General features: G+C 37.1%; 1 protein-coding gene across 2 annotated transcripts in view; it reads right to left on the bottom strand.

The window, feature by feature from the left end:
- Positions 1 to 14865, bottom strand: part of PHYHIPL (phytanoyl-CoA 2-hydroxylase interacting protein like) — a 117030-nt gene that overhangs the window by 84078 nt on the left and 18087 nt on the right. The gene's annotated exons all lie outside the window — the stretch shown is intronic.

Genomic DNA, 14865 nt, shown 5'->3' with positions numbered 1-14865 from the left:
GCAAGCTAGAATTTTTAAAATTTAATATTTGTATATACTGAAAGCCTATTTTGTGACTTGTTTTATCTTAACTGGTCTTTTAATCAAGTTTATCAGAAACTTGGTTTATTGGCATGAACTCTATAAACATTCTATGAACAGTAAACATTCTATACACAAATTACAAAGATATTTAATGGAATTTTACCTTGATGTAGATTTCTAGAACAATGAAACAATTTAGGCCTCTTCTGCTCCCTTTCCAGTTATTGGAAAGGAATTCTAATATATGCATTCAACTGATCAATTTATCATAGTCTAAGGTCCTTTAGTAATCACTAGACTGCCAAAGTTGAGACATGTACTGCAGTTTATGTTAGTGTGACTCTGAATCTGTGAATTACAACAGTGGCATAAATTGTAAAATAAAATCATATTAATAAAACAGTTTGAAAAAAACATATCTGATGTATACCTAGTATTAAAGCATACCTATATATTGGTTAAGATAAAACTGATACAAATCCTGACTCTGCTATTTACTAGCTATATAACATTAGAAAGATAACTTAATTTCAATAGTGCTTGATTTTCACATTTAAAAACCAGAAGTTTGAATTAAATACTTTTTAAGGAATTCTCTACACTCTAAAATTTTATTTCCTTCTGGTTATAAATTTAATACTAGTTAAGCACTCAAAGCACCAAAATGGTTTAAAAGTGAAGTAATATCATTCAGAACAGGGAAATACACATTCACACACCTCTGAATTACCTAAGTAATTTAGCAAAAGTTATTTTGACTAATTATCTGATAACAATTGTCTAAATTATCCTCTTAACCATTCATGTGATGATGCTACTCCCATTCCTTAAATTCTTACCCAGATATCCACGTGATAAAATTAATATGATGTAACTGTCTACATTGGCCCTTCAAGATCTGGCATATTTTCCTCTCTGGCCTAAATTCTAGTAAATCCCATTCTCGGTTGTCACTATTAAGCCTCTGTTGGAATGATTTCTCATACCTGGCCTAGTCCTGCCTCTCGTCTCTATCCCTCTCCCATCCACCATTTCCAGGAATTTTGCCTTCCAAATTTCTATTCATCCTTCAAGCTACTTTATTCTCCTGATACCCTCCTCCAACAAGTCACTAGGAGACCTTCCTACATATTTTTCTGTTAGATGAATAAAAAAATAAATAAATGATAAACCATTAATCTTCAAATAAGGTTTCAAATACATATTTAAACAAACAAACAAAAAAAAAACCAAGGCCCAGATTTACCCTCAATACTTTCAATTTATAGTTTTCATAAATCATTAATAAGTTTTTTGGTTTAATTTCAATTTTCATTTTTCAAAACTGGAATAGGAAAGGCTTTACAACATTTTGATTCCTCAAAATCATCATACCATAGCCAGATTAATCTAAAGGAGAGCTGGCAACTACCAAAATGAGAAGGTAAGTACCACGTAGATCCAGGTCTTTTTCCTGTGCCCACTCTTTCCCAGTGTTTCATCCCATAAGAGGGTACAAATTCAAACCAAGCCTGAAGTACAACCCTGAGTACTTAGCAACAAAAAGCACATAAATGCAACTGTATTTGATGTAAGATAAAAAGTAATGAATATAAATAACATGCAAGAGGAGCACAAAATAATTCTGAAATAGAATAAACAATCATTAAAAGAGAGGATAACTGTGATTGAATTCAAAGGAAAGCAATCTCTAGAATTACTGGGAGATCCAACATGTACAATCCCACAGAAGGAGGAAGTAAAACCTTAAGCAAAAGACAATGAATTACTGCACAACCAGAGTAGAAGATGACATCAGTAAACGTGGGACAAAAATGAAAGGAGGGAATGCTGGCCCTGGCGGCATGGTACAATGACTTGTACACGGCAAAGCAGTTCACTTTGAACTTGAAGTTTTGGAAAGAAACACACAGAATGCAGGCGGATAAACAGTACAGATGACTAGTCAGAGAGGTGAACTTGGTGAACAGATGCCCAAAACAAATAACCTTAAAAGAGGGAAGGTTGAAATAGCTTTCACGAAACTCTGCACTTGTTTGCAGTTGAAATAAAGTTTCTTAACAGGGAAGACAGATACTGAAAACCTATTGTCAAAAAAAGATTATTTTTAGAGCAAGAATAAGATATGATTGGAAGAGAGACTAGCGATAGATCATCAAGGAGGCTCTCAAAATTATTCAGTTTTAAAGTCACAGAAGATAAAATCAGATTAGACCAATGAAGAGAATAATTCAATGGATACTATCTTAAGATTTGATATAAAGAATGTCTCTAAAGGTCAATGCCTTGGGAGTTGGGGAGGACAATGACATCTTCTGGAAGAGTGAACTATTAATGGGAGTAGTGAATAGCAAGATGTTTCTAAATTTGTTGTGGAATTTTTAGTTCCCTGATGAGCACCTAAACTGTGATTTCATATACATAACTAAAGTTCTTTTTTTTTTTTTTAACCAAGGGAATTCATCATTCTGCATCATCTTTAAAAATACATTTAAAGTACCTGTTCAAGATGGTAGTGTAGGAGGATCTTAGGCTTACCTTCCTCCATAAACAGACACAATTTGCAGGTAATAGGGAACAACTTTCTCTGGAAAAGAACCTAAAAACTGAGTGACTCCTATGCATCAGATGAAGAGAGAAGTTTCTCATCAAAATTCGTGGGAGAGTCTGGTACACATTTTTGCCATGAACGCCATTCCCATTGCAGTGACCAACAACCAGGAAGGAGCTTAGAGCCCAGAGTTTCTCCCAGAGCAATAGAGAGTTTGAAACCTACATTGAGACCCCAACTTTTAAGTCCTGCACCTGAGAGATCAGCCTCCAAAGCATCTAGCTTTGAAAATCAACAGAGCTTGTATCCATAAGACCCACAGGGCTATAATGACTTTAAAAATGGCTCTGACAGGTCTCATGTGTTCAGATTCACCCACCCCAGGGCTCCGGGCAGTGGCAGCCAGTAGAGAGGCATCCAGACTTTATGTGAATGACACTCATTTGCTAATCATAAAGCTCTGGCATGAGGGCAGTCATGTAACTTAGCACACATATAGGGGCCTGCTGGCTGAGGGACACCATCTTCACAATCTGCCTCAGCTCTGCTCTAGCTAGTGTGTAACATCTTTTTTTTTAAGTTATGTTTTTCCCTCTTTTTATTTCCTGTGGGCACCATCTATACGCTCTCCTCTTGTCTCCTTCCAGGCAGTAGGTGCTATCTTTGTGCTCTCTATAGCTAGCAGGTGCCATCTTTCTTTTACCCTCTTTGCTGGTGGTACCATCTGTTCACTCTCCTCTGCATCATTCCAATCAGTGGGTATCATCTTCATATTTCCCCCAGTTGTGCTCCAGAGCGTCAGTATCTCCCAGGGGCAAGCTTTTATACAATTCTGATATCCCCATTTCTATGTCTGGTGCCCCAGTTTTTGCAGCTGCCACACAGTGGATGCTCCCTGATCATCTGGCTCTGGTGGCCAAGGAGACTTGTGCTTTTTGTGTCCCATGGGATTGTTTCAACGAGAGGGAGAGTTCTTGACAGGTCAATACTCCCAGGGCACTGTGCAGACAGTTAGCTAAAATAAAATACACTCCAGTCTTTCTGTGAAAGAGACTTATTTGTTCTAGAGCTTTCGCCTAAGGGGCAGGCTTCAGGACTGTCACACAACAGGGACCTAGAGAGGTTTTTACAGGGAACAAAGGCCAATGGATGCCATCTTCGCAGTCTCCCTCTAGCTTTCTATACCTCAGCAACATATTCTGGAAAGGAGGTTATACACTCACACGGAGCTATGATTTTTGTGACTGCCATTGAGAAGACACCTCCAGATCACATAGCTCTAGGAGTCAGTGGGGCTTATACTAGTGGTCCTACAGTACTCTATATATCTGCATACTCTAAAAGCTGCTTTTTGAGGATATGGCTTCCAAATCAGCCTGACTCTTTAAGTACTGACTTGAATCCTCTCCTCTGGGACACTGACAAGTCTTGGCACTTCTTCAATTACTGGGAGCCATTAAAAATAAAATAGGCTACTTGAATAAGCACAAAGACTTGAGAAACAACCAAGACCTAGGGCCGAGCTCATCTCCTGCATGAGACCACTCCTATAAGACTGGAAGAGGTGCCTGTTTTATTTAGTGCTGAAAAGCCAACACAGACAATTAAGCAAATTGAAGAAACAGAGAAATACCCTCCAAATAAGTAAACTAGATAAAACATAAAAAATCTTTAATGAGGTAAAGATAAGTAATTTACCTGACAAAAAGTTCAAAGTAATAGTCACAAAAATGCTGACTGACCTTGGGAAAAGAATAAATGTAGTGAGAACTTCAACAAAGAGAGAAAATATAAGAAAGTATCAAACAGAAGTCACAGAGGTGAAGCATTCAACGGCTGAACTCAAAAATCACTGCTGCTGCTGATAAGTCGCTTCAGTCGTGTCCGACTCTGTGCAGCCCCATAGACGGCAGCCCAACAGGCTCCCCTGTCCCCGGGATTCTCCAGGAAAGAACACTGGAGTGGGTTGCCATTTCCTTCTCCAATGCATGAAAGTGAAAAGTGAAAGTGAAGACGCTCAGTCATGTCTGACTCTTAGTGACCCCATGGACCACAGCCTACCAGGCTCCTCCGTCTAGAGGGGTTCAAAAGCAGACCCAATAAAGCAAAGACAGGATCAACCAACTCAAGGACATGGCAGTGGAACTCACCCAAACAGTACAGAAAAAAAAAAAAAAAACGGAAAAGAAAGTGAAGTGAGCTTAAAAGATTTATGGAGTAACATTAAATGGACTGACATTTGCACGACAGAGGTCCAAAAAGGAGAAGAGACAGAGAAAGGGGCAAAAAACTTTTTTTGAAGAAAAATGGCTAAAAACTTGCCTGACTTGGGAAAGGAAACAGAGTTCCAGATACAAGAAGACCAGAGAGTTCCAAAAGAGAGGTACTCAAATAAATACTAATAATAAATAAAAATAAGATCTATAATAAACCAATAAAATAAAAATATCAAAAGGTAAAGAAAAGGAGAGCTTTTGAAAATCAGTAAGAGAAAAACAACTTGTTACACACAAGGAAACTCCCCCATAGACTATCAGCAGATTTTTCAGCAGAAACTTTGTAGACCAGAAGAGAATAGCATGATTTACTTCAAGCTCTGAAATAAAAAAATTCCATCAGGAATCCTCTATTCAGCAAAGTTATGATTCAGAATTGAAGGAGAGAGAATTTTCCAGACAAACAAAAACTGAAGGAGTTCTTCATCAGGAAATTAACGTTACAAGAAATGTTAGAAGGACCTCTTAAAGCTGAAAAATAGGGTTATAATTAATTGCAAGAAAACATTTGAAAGTATAAACCTCACTGGTAAAGGTAGATAAATATATAGTAAAAGTAGTATAAAACTAGTATAATGGTTAAAAGAGAAAATTAGTAAAAATTACTGTAACTATAATAATTATCTAAGAGAAACAAGACAATAAGATGTAAAATGTCACATCAAAAACAAAATGCAGTATCAGTTCAGTTGCTCAGTCGTGTCTGACTCCTTGTGACCCCATGAATCAGAGGGGAAGACTAAAAATGTACAGCTTAAAAGTGCATTAAAGCTTAAGTTAGTATCAACTTAAAATACAGTGTTACAGGTTGTCATATGCAATCCTTGTGGTAAAATCCCACAGTAGATTCGTGAAAGATAAAGGAATTTAAGCATACCACTAAAGATAGTCAAGCCACAAAGGAAGAGAACAGAGAAGAAGAAAGTAACAGAGAGCAACCATAAAACAGCCAGAAAATAAGTTTTAAAGTGGCAATAATAATAAAGTGAAGTCACTCAGTTGTGCCTGACTCTTTGCGACCCCATGGACTGTAAACCACCAGGCTCCTCTATCCACAGGGTTTTCCAGGCAAGGATACTGGTGTGGGTTGCCACTTCTTACTCCAGGGGATGATCCTGACCCAGGAATTGAACCCATGTCTCTTGCATCTCCTGCCCTGGCAGGTGGATTCTTTACCACTAGTGCCACCTTCAATATCCATAAATCAATGTAATACAGCAGATTAACAAAATAAAGGGCAAACATCATATGATAACATCAGTAGATATAGAAAAATCCATTTATGACAAAAACTCTAAACAAAGTGCATAGAAAGGGGCTGTACCTCATGTAATAAAGGCCAAATGTAATGTGACAAGTCCACAACTAGTCCATACTCGATAGTCAAATCATGAAAGCTTTCCTCAAAGGTCAGGAATAAGACAAGAATGCACACTCTTGCCACTTTTATTCAACATAGTACTGAAAATTCTTGCTAGAGAAATTAGACAAGGAAAAGAAATTAAAGGTATCTAAATTATAAGTGAACAAGTAAAACTATCACTGTTTGCAGATGACATGATATTATATATAGAAAACAAAAAAAAACTGTTAGAACTAATAAATAAATTCAGTAAAGCTGCAGGATGCAAAATCAATATACAGGAAACTGTTGCATTTCTATATATTAATAATACACTATCATAAAGAGAAATTAAGAAAACAATCCCCTTTAAAATTGCATTAAAAAGAATAAAGTGACTAGAAATAAATTTAACCAAGGAATTAAAAGATCTGGACACTAAAAACTATAAAGCATTAATGAAAGAAATTTAAGGCATATTTTCTTTTTCTCTTGTGATTGCCATGTCTGTGACTTTTAATACTATAGTGAATAGAAGTGGTGAGACTGGGCATCATTCTGTTGTTCCAGATCTTAGCAAAAAGACTTTCAGCTTTTCACCACTTAGTATTATGTTGGCTGTGAGTTTGTCATAAATAGCTTTTATTATATTGAGATACATTCTCTCTATACTCACTTTGGTAAGATTTTCTATAATGAATGGATGTTGAATTTATCAATGCTTTTTGGGCAACTATTAAGATGCAGGATACAGGATGCTTGGGGCTGATGCACTGGGATGACCCAGAGGGATGGTATGGGGAAGGAGGTGGGAGGGAGGTTCAGGATTGGGAACATGTGTACACCCGTGTACATACCTCATGTTGATGTATGGCTAAACCAATACAATATTGTAAAGTAATTGGCCTCCAATTAAAATAAATGAATTTAAATTTAAAACAAGGAAAAAGTTAAATACAGCTAGAATAAAAAAAAGATGATAATGCTGCTTTTGTCTTTTCTTTTGTTCATATGTATATCACATTGATTTGCATATGTTTTACCATCCTTATCATTCTGGGATGAATCCAACTTGATTGTGATGTATGATCTTTGTTACATGTTTTTGGACTCAGTTTGCTAATATTTTGTTGAGAATTTTGCATCTATATTCAAAGATATTGGTCTGTAACCAACTTTTTTGGTGGTGTCTTTGTCTGGTTTTAGTATTGGGGTGATGATGGCTCCATAGAATGAATACTGGAGTGTGTTTCTTCATCTTTAGTATTTTGGAAGAGTTTGAGAAGACTCAGTACAAGTTCTTCTTTGTATGTTTGGTAGAATTCCCCAGTGAAACCATAACATCCACGAACTGCTAAAGCAATCCTGAGGAAAAAGAACAAAGCTGGAGGCATAACCCACCCACATTTTTAGACAATAGTACAAAGCTACAGTAAGGAAAATAGCATGGCATTGGCACAAAAACAGATGTATCGATCAGTGCAACAGAAAAGAGCCAAGAAATAAACCAATACAACAGCAGTCAATTAATCTTAAACCAAGGAGGCAAGAATATTCATTGATGAAAAGACAATATGTTTAGCAAGTGGTGTTGGGAAAGGTGGTGAGCTGCATGTAAATCAATGAAGTTATAACATACTCTCACACCATACGCAAAAATAGATTCAAAATGGCTTAAATACTTAAATTATAATACATGACACCCTAAAACTCCTAGAAGAGAACATAGCCAAAACAATCTCTGACATAAATTATACCAATGTCTTCATAGACCAGTCTATCAAGGCAAAATAAATAGAAGCAAAAATAAACAAATGGGACTTATTCAAACTTATCAGCTTTTGCATAGTAAAGAAAACCATAAACAAAATGAAAACACAACCTATGCACTGGGAGAAAACATCTGCAAATGAAGCAACTGACAAGGGCTTAATTTTCAGTTTATACAAACACCTCATACAACTTGGTAGGAAAAAAAAAAAAAAAACCCCAAGCAAGCCAATCAAAAAATGGACAGAATGCATAAGTAGACATTTCTTCAAACAAGACATACAGACGGCCACATAAAAAGATGCTCAACACTGCTAATTATTAGAAAATGCAAATCAAAACTACAATGAGATATCACCTCACATCAGTCAGAATGGTCATCATGATAAAGTCCACACACAGTAAATGCTGGAGAGGGTGTAGAGAAAAGGGAACCCTCCCACACTGTTGGTGGGAATGCAGTAGTGCAACCGCTATGAAGAACAGTACAGAATTTCCCTAAAACACTTTTAAAATAGAGTTGCCATATGATCCAGCAGGGCTTCCCCAGCAGCTCAGTGGTAAAGAATACACCTGCAATACAGGAGACACAGATTCAGTGCCTGGATCAGGAAGATCCTCTGGAGCAGGGCAGGGAATCCCAATTCAGTATCCTTATCTGGAGAGTCCCATGGACAGAGCAGCCTGGTGGGCTATAGTCCACAGTGTCGCACAGAGTTGGACACAACTGAAGTGACTGAGCATGCATGCACGATCCAGCAATTACACTCCTGGACATATATCTGACAAACTCTAATCTGAAAAGACATATGCAGCCCTATGTTCATAACAACCCTACCTACAATAGCAAAGACATGAAAACAACCTAAATGTTCATTGAAAGATGAGTGGATACAGAAAATGGGGTATGTAAAGCTGAGTGCCAAAGAATTGATGCTTTTGAACTGTAGTGTTGGAGAAGACTCTTGAGAGTCCCTTGGACTGCAAGGAGATCCAACTACTCCATTCTGAAGGAGATCAGCCCTGGGATTTCTTTGGAGGGAAAGATGCTGAAGCTGAAACTCCAGTACTTTGGCCACCTCATGCGAAGAGATGACTCACTGGAAAAGACCCTGATGCTGGGAGGGATTAGGGGCAGGAGAAGAAGGGGATGACAGAGGATGAGATGGCTCGATGGCATCACTGACTCAATGGACGTGAGTCTGAGTGAACTCTGGGAGTTGGTGATGGATAGGGAGGCCTGGCGTGCTGCAATTCATGGGGTCACAAAGAGTTGGACATGACTGAGTGACTGAACTGAATATACTATGGAATATTACTCAGCCATAAAAATGAAATACTGCCATTAGTAGCAATATGGATGGACCTAGAAATTATAATACTAGGTGAAGTAAGTCAGAAAGAGAAAGATAAATATCATAGGATATCACTTATATGTGAAATCTAAAGTGTGACACAAATAAACTTATCTATGAACAGAAACATTCTCACACATATAGAGAATAGACCTGTGATTGCCCAGGGGGAGGGTGGGTGAGGAGAAGGATGGTTGGGCACTGGGGATTAGCAGGTATAAAATATTATATATAGAACGGATAAACAACAAGGTCCTACTGTATAGCACAGGAAACTATATGTTCACTATTCTATAATAAACTATAATATTAAAGAATAGGAAAAAGAATATATAAAAAACCTGAAACACTTTGCTGCACACCAGAAACTAACAAAATATTGTAAATCAACTATACTTCAATAAAATAAAATAAAATAAAAAAGACAATTGTCTTACAAAACAATTATCTTACAAAACTGTAAGACAATACAAATAAAGGAAAGAATCTATAATCATAGACTGAAACAATTTTGTTAAAATGTTCATACTACCCAAAGCAGTCTGCAGATTCAATGCAATCCAATACTTTGGCCACCTGATGTGAAGAGGCAACTCATTGGAAAAGACCCTGATGCTGGGAAAGACTGAGGGCAAGAGGAAAAGGGCCAACAGAGGATGAGATGGTTGGATGACCTCACTGGCTCAATGGACATGAGTTTGAGCAAGCTCTGGGAGATAGTGAAGGACAAGAAAGCCTGGTGTGCTGCAGTTCATGGGGTCACAGAAGAGTCGAACACAACTTCCTAACTGAATGGGAACAAGGAAAATACCAATGGCATTTTTCAAAGAAATAGAAAAAAATGGTCCTAATACTTATACAGAAACACAAAAGAATTTGAGTAATTAAAGCAATCTTGAGAGAAAACAACAAAGCTGGAGGCATAATGCTCCCTGATTTCAAATTATATTATAAAACTATAGAGTTCAATACAGTAGGATATTGAGCATAAAAAGAAACAGATCAATGTAACAGAATAGACAGCCCACAAATAAACCCATGCATATACTACCAATTGTTTTAGGGCAACAGTCAGGAATATGCAATCAGAAAAGGATAGTCTCCTCAATAAATGGTGGTGGCAAACTGCATAGCCTGGACTGCCATCTTACATCATACACAAAATTAACTCAGAATGGACTGAAGACTTGAATGTTTAAGACCTGAAACCCTAACACTTTAGAAGAAAACATAAGCTGTATGCTCTTTGATAGCTGTCTTGGCAATTATTTTTTGATTTGGTAAAGAAGGTAACAACAAATATAACTACACCAAACTAAAAAGCTTTTGGGAATTCCTTAGTGGTGCAGTGGTTAGGACTCCATGCTTTCAATTGCCAAGGGCCCAGGTTTGATCTCTGGTCCAGGAACTAAGATCCTATAAGCCATACAGCACAGTCCAAAAAACAAACCCCCCAAAAAACTTCACAGCAAAGAATACCATCAACAAAATGGCAAAAAGCACACAAATAAAACCTGCAAATCATATATCTGATAAGGTATCTGATAAAATGCTGGAACCAAGATTGCTGGGAGAAATATCAACAACCTCTGAAAGGCAGATGTTACTACACTAATAGCAGAAAGTGACGAGGAACTAAAGAGCCTCTCGATGAAGGCGAAAGAGGAGAGGGAAAAAGCTGGCTTAAAACTCAATATTCAAGAAACCAAGATTATGACATCCAATCCCATCACTTCATGGCAAATAGATGGGGAAAAAAATGGAAACAGTGACAGACTTTATTTTCTTGAGCTCCAAACTCACTGTGGACGTGACTGCAGCCATGAAATTAAAAGACATTTGCTCCTTGGAACAAAAGTTGTGACAAATCTAGACAACATTTTAAAAAGCAAAACATCACTTTGCTGGCAAAGGTACATATAGTCAAAGCTGTGGCTTATCGAGCAGCCATGGATGGATGTGAGAGTTGGACCATCAAGAAGGCTGCCGCTGCTGCTAAGTCACTTCAGTTGTGTCCGACTCTGTGCGACCCCATAGACGGCAGCCCACCAGGCTCCCCCATCCCTGGGATTCTCCAGGCAAGAACATTGGAGTGGGTTGCCATTTCCTTCTCCAATGCATGAAAGTAAAAAGTGAAAGTGAAACAGCACTGAAGAATTGATGTCTTCTAACAGTGGTGCTAGCAAAGACTCTTGAGAGTCCCTTGGACAGCATGAAGATCAAGCCAGTCAATCCTAAAGGAAATAAACCCTGAATATTCATTGGAAGGACTGATGCTAGAGCTCCAATACTTGGGCCACCTGATGAGAACAGCCAACTCACTGGAAAAGCCCCTGCTGTGGGGAAAGATTGAGGGCAGGAAGAGAAGGGGGTGATAGAGAAAGAGATGGCTGAATGGCATCACCAACTCAATGGACATGAGTTTGAGCAAACTCTGGGAAGTGAAGGATGGGGAAGCCTGGCATGCTGCAGTCCATAGGGTTAGAGAGTCAGACATGACTTAACAACTGAAGAACAACAATCTGATCAAATATAAAGAACTCACAAAATTCAACAAGCAATACAAAAAAAGGGGCAGAGTGTCTAAATAGGCATTTTTCCAAAGAAAACGTACAAATAAAAACATGTACATGAAAAAATATTCAGCATCCCCAAAAATCAGAAATTCAAATCAAAACCACAATGAGATTTATTGCCTCACACTTGTCAGAATGGCTATTATAAAAAAGACAGGAAATAACAAGGGTTGGTGAGGATATGGAGAAAAGGGAACCCTTGTGCACTGTTGGTAGGAATGTAAACTGGTGTAGCCACTATGGAAAAGAGTATCAAGATTCCTCAAAATTTAAAATAGAAGTACCATATAATCCGGCAATTTCATTTCTGAGAATTTATCTGAAGGAAGAAAAAACACTAATTCAGACCTTAGTCTGGCAGGCTCTCTGTCCATGGAATTTTCCAGGCATGAATACTGGGGTGGGTTGCCATTTCCTTCTCCAGGGGATCCTCCCGACCCAGGAATCAAACCCAGGTCTCCTGCATTGTAGGCAGATTCTTTACCATCTGAGCCACCAGCGAAGCCCCAGAAAGATATAAGCATCACCATGTTCACTACAGCATTATTTTTGATATCTAAGACATGGAAACAACATAAATGTCCATCAGTGGATGAGTGGATAAAGAAAATATGGTGTGTATACACACACAAATAATATTCACCAATAAAAAAGAATGAAATCTTGCCATCTGCCTCAGCATAGATGGATTGTGAGGATATTATGCTTAGTGAAGTAGATCTCACAGAGAACAACAAACACTGTATCTTACTTTTATGCGGAATCTAAAAAAAAAAAAAAGGCAACAAACAAATGGCCTGAAGTTAACAATATTCTATTGCATATTTGACAGTAGCCACATCTTCAAAGTTCGCATCAGGAAAGTTCTCACCAGCTACGTATGGTGATGGATGTTAACTGGACCTATTTTGTGATCATTTTGCAATATATACAAATGCCGAATCATTACACTGCATACCTGAAACTAATATAACGTTATGTCAATTGTAGACCTTTATAAAATATATTTATGTAATGTTTTTAATGGCAAAGTATTTAATTCTGTGATGTAATCATAATATCCACCTTTGAACACTGAGTGGATTTCTACAGATAAACCTTGTTGTATAAAGCAAGATATGTAAAAATAGAATATAATAAAAATTCATTCTTATGAATTGATTTTGATCTTGTATCCCTATAAGAACTGCTTAGTGTGTACTCATAAGTGCTATTATTTCTTCATAAATTATATACACATGCTGTTGTACTAATATACAGTCATCCCTTGGTACCTGAAGGGGATTCGTCCCAGGGCCCACTGCAGATACCAAAATCCACAGATGCTGAGGTCCCTCTGTATCTGAGGTTTCACACCTGGGAATTCAACTAAGGATGGTACAGAACTGAGTATTTATTGAAAAAAATCTGTGTACAAGTGGACCTGTGCATTTCAAGCCTGAGTTGTTTAGGGGTCAACTGTACTACAAATATTACAGATTATGGACAAAATAGACATTTAAAGTAACAAAACACATATTTTAAAATTATTACTAAAATAAGAATATGAGTATGTGTTCTTCATTTTCTGAATGTTGAGCTTTAAGCAAACTTTTTCACTCTCCTCTTTTACTTTAATCAACAGGCTTTTTAGGTCTTCACTTTCTGCCATAAAGGTGGTGTCATCTGCATATCTGAGGTTATTGATATTTCTCCCAGCAATCTTGATTCCAGCTTGTGCTTCTTCCAGCCCACCATTTCTCATGATGTACTCTGCATAGAAGTTAAATAAGCAGGGTGACAATATACAGCCTTGACGTACTCCTTTTCCTATTTGGAACCAGTCTGTTGTTCCATGTCCAGTTCTAACTGTTGCTTCCTGACCTGCATACAGATTTCTCAAGAGGCAGGTCAGGTGGTCTGTATTCCCATCTCTCTCAGAATTTTCCACAGTTTATTGTGATCCACACAGTCAAAGGCTTTGGCATAGTCAATAAAGCAGAAATAGATGTTTTTCTGGAACTCTCTTGCTTTTTCCATGATCCATGGGTTTGCAAAGAGTTGGTATGACTGAGCGACTGAACTGAACTGAACTGATGTGTTCTTAATATTTTGATAATTTTGGTCTAACATTTTGTGACATAGCAATTCAAATGATAATCTATAAACTTGATTTACTTATATACCTGGTTTTAATGGCTGTCACATTTGCAAAAGATATCACATGGAAAAAGTGCATCAAAATGGAGAAAGTGCATCAGTAGGTGTCTTATTAAATATTATATTTTAAAATTTCAATTCCATACACCAATCATGCATAACACTACAGTTGATAGTTTGATATACCAAATATCAGTCTATATAGAAAAGATTAATCAAACTTATTTCTTCTATTAGGTATTACTATTAGAATAGAACTTCTTTTACTTTATTCCATGCCCCAATTAATTATCTTAAATGACCTCTGAGGTTCCTACACAAAACACTCATAGCATTTACACAACAGTTTTGGAAGTCTTTACAATGTAGAAACAAAGCACTTAACTTCCCCATAAAACGCAGCAGAGTATAACAGAAAAACAAAAGTAAGCCATTTGCAGACCCTTAGTGATAATACAGGGCAATTAAAGTCATTTTAAAAGCAACTAAAGTAAATTCTGACCCATAATAAATTATGATACTTTATATTGTTGGTATAATAACATTAGTCTATAAAAATTTTTGCAAAACTACTTTTCAATTTAGCAAAAACTATTCTGGGTAAAACTTCTTTCTGCTTTCTCACATCATCATACTTATCTTTCTTAGGTGTCATTTTTTACTTACAAACAATGTTTTTGACATTTCATAAGAGTTCTGTGTGCTCAGAGAAAAAAAAAATTTAACATATGTAGACAGAAATACTGGGCAAAAGAGCTTTGCAAATTCATAGGGAAATGATACAAATGTAGCATTCTAGAGTGTTTTTAAAACTTAACTGTCAGCACAGTAA

Source organism: Ovis aries, chromosome 25 (genome assembly GCF_016772045.2).
Source record: "Ovis aries strain OAR_USU_Benz2616 breed Rambouillet chromosome 25, ARS-UI_Ramb_v3.0, whole genome shotgun sequence".
Lineage (NCBI taxonomy): Eukaryota > Metazoa > Chordata > Mammalia > Artiodactyla > Bovidae > Ovis > Ovis aries.
Note: the sequence above shows the minus strand (reverse complement) of the source record. Positions and strands in the feature narration are given on the sequence as shown.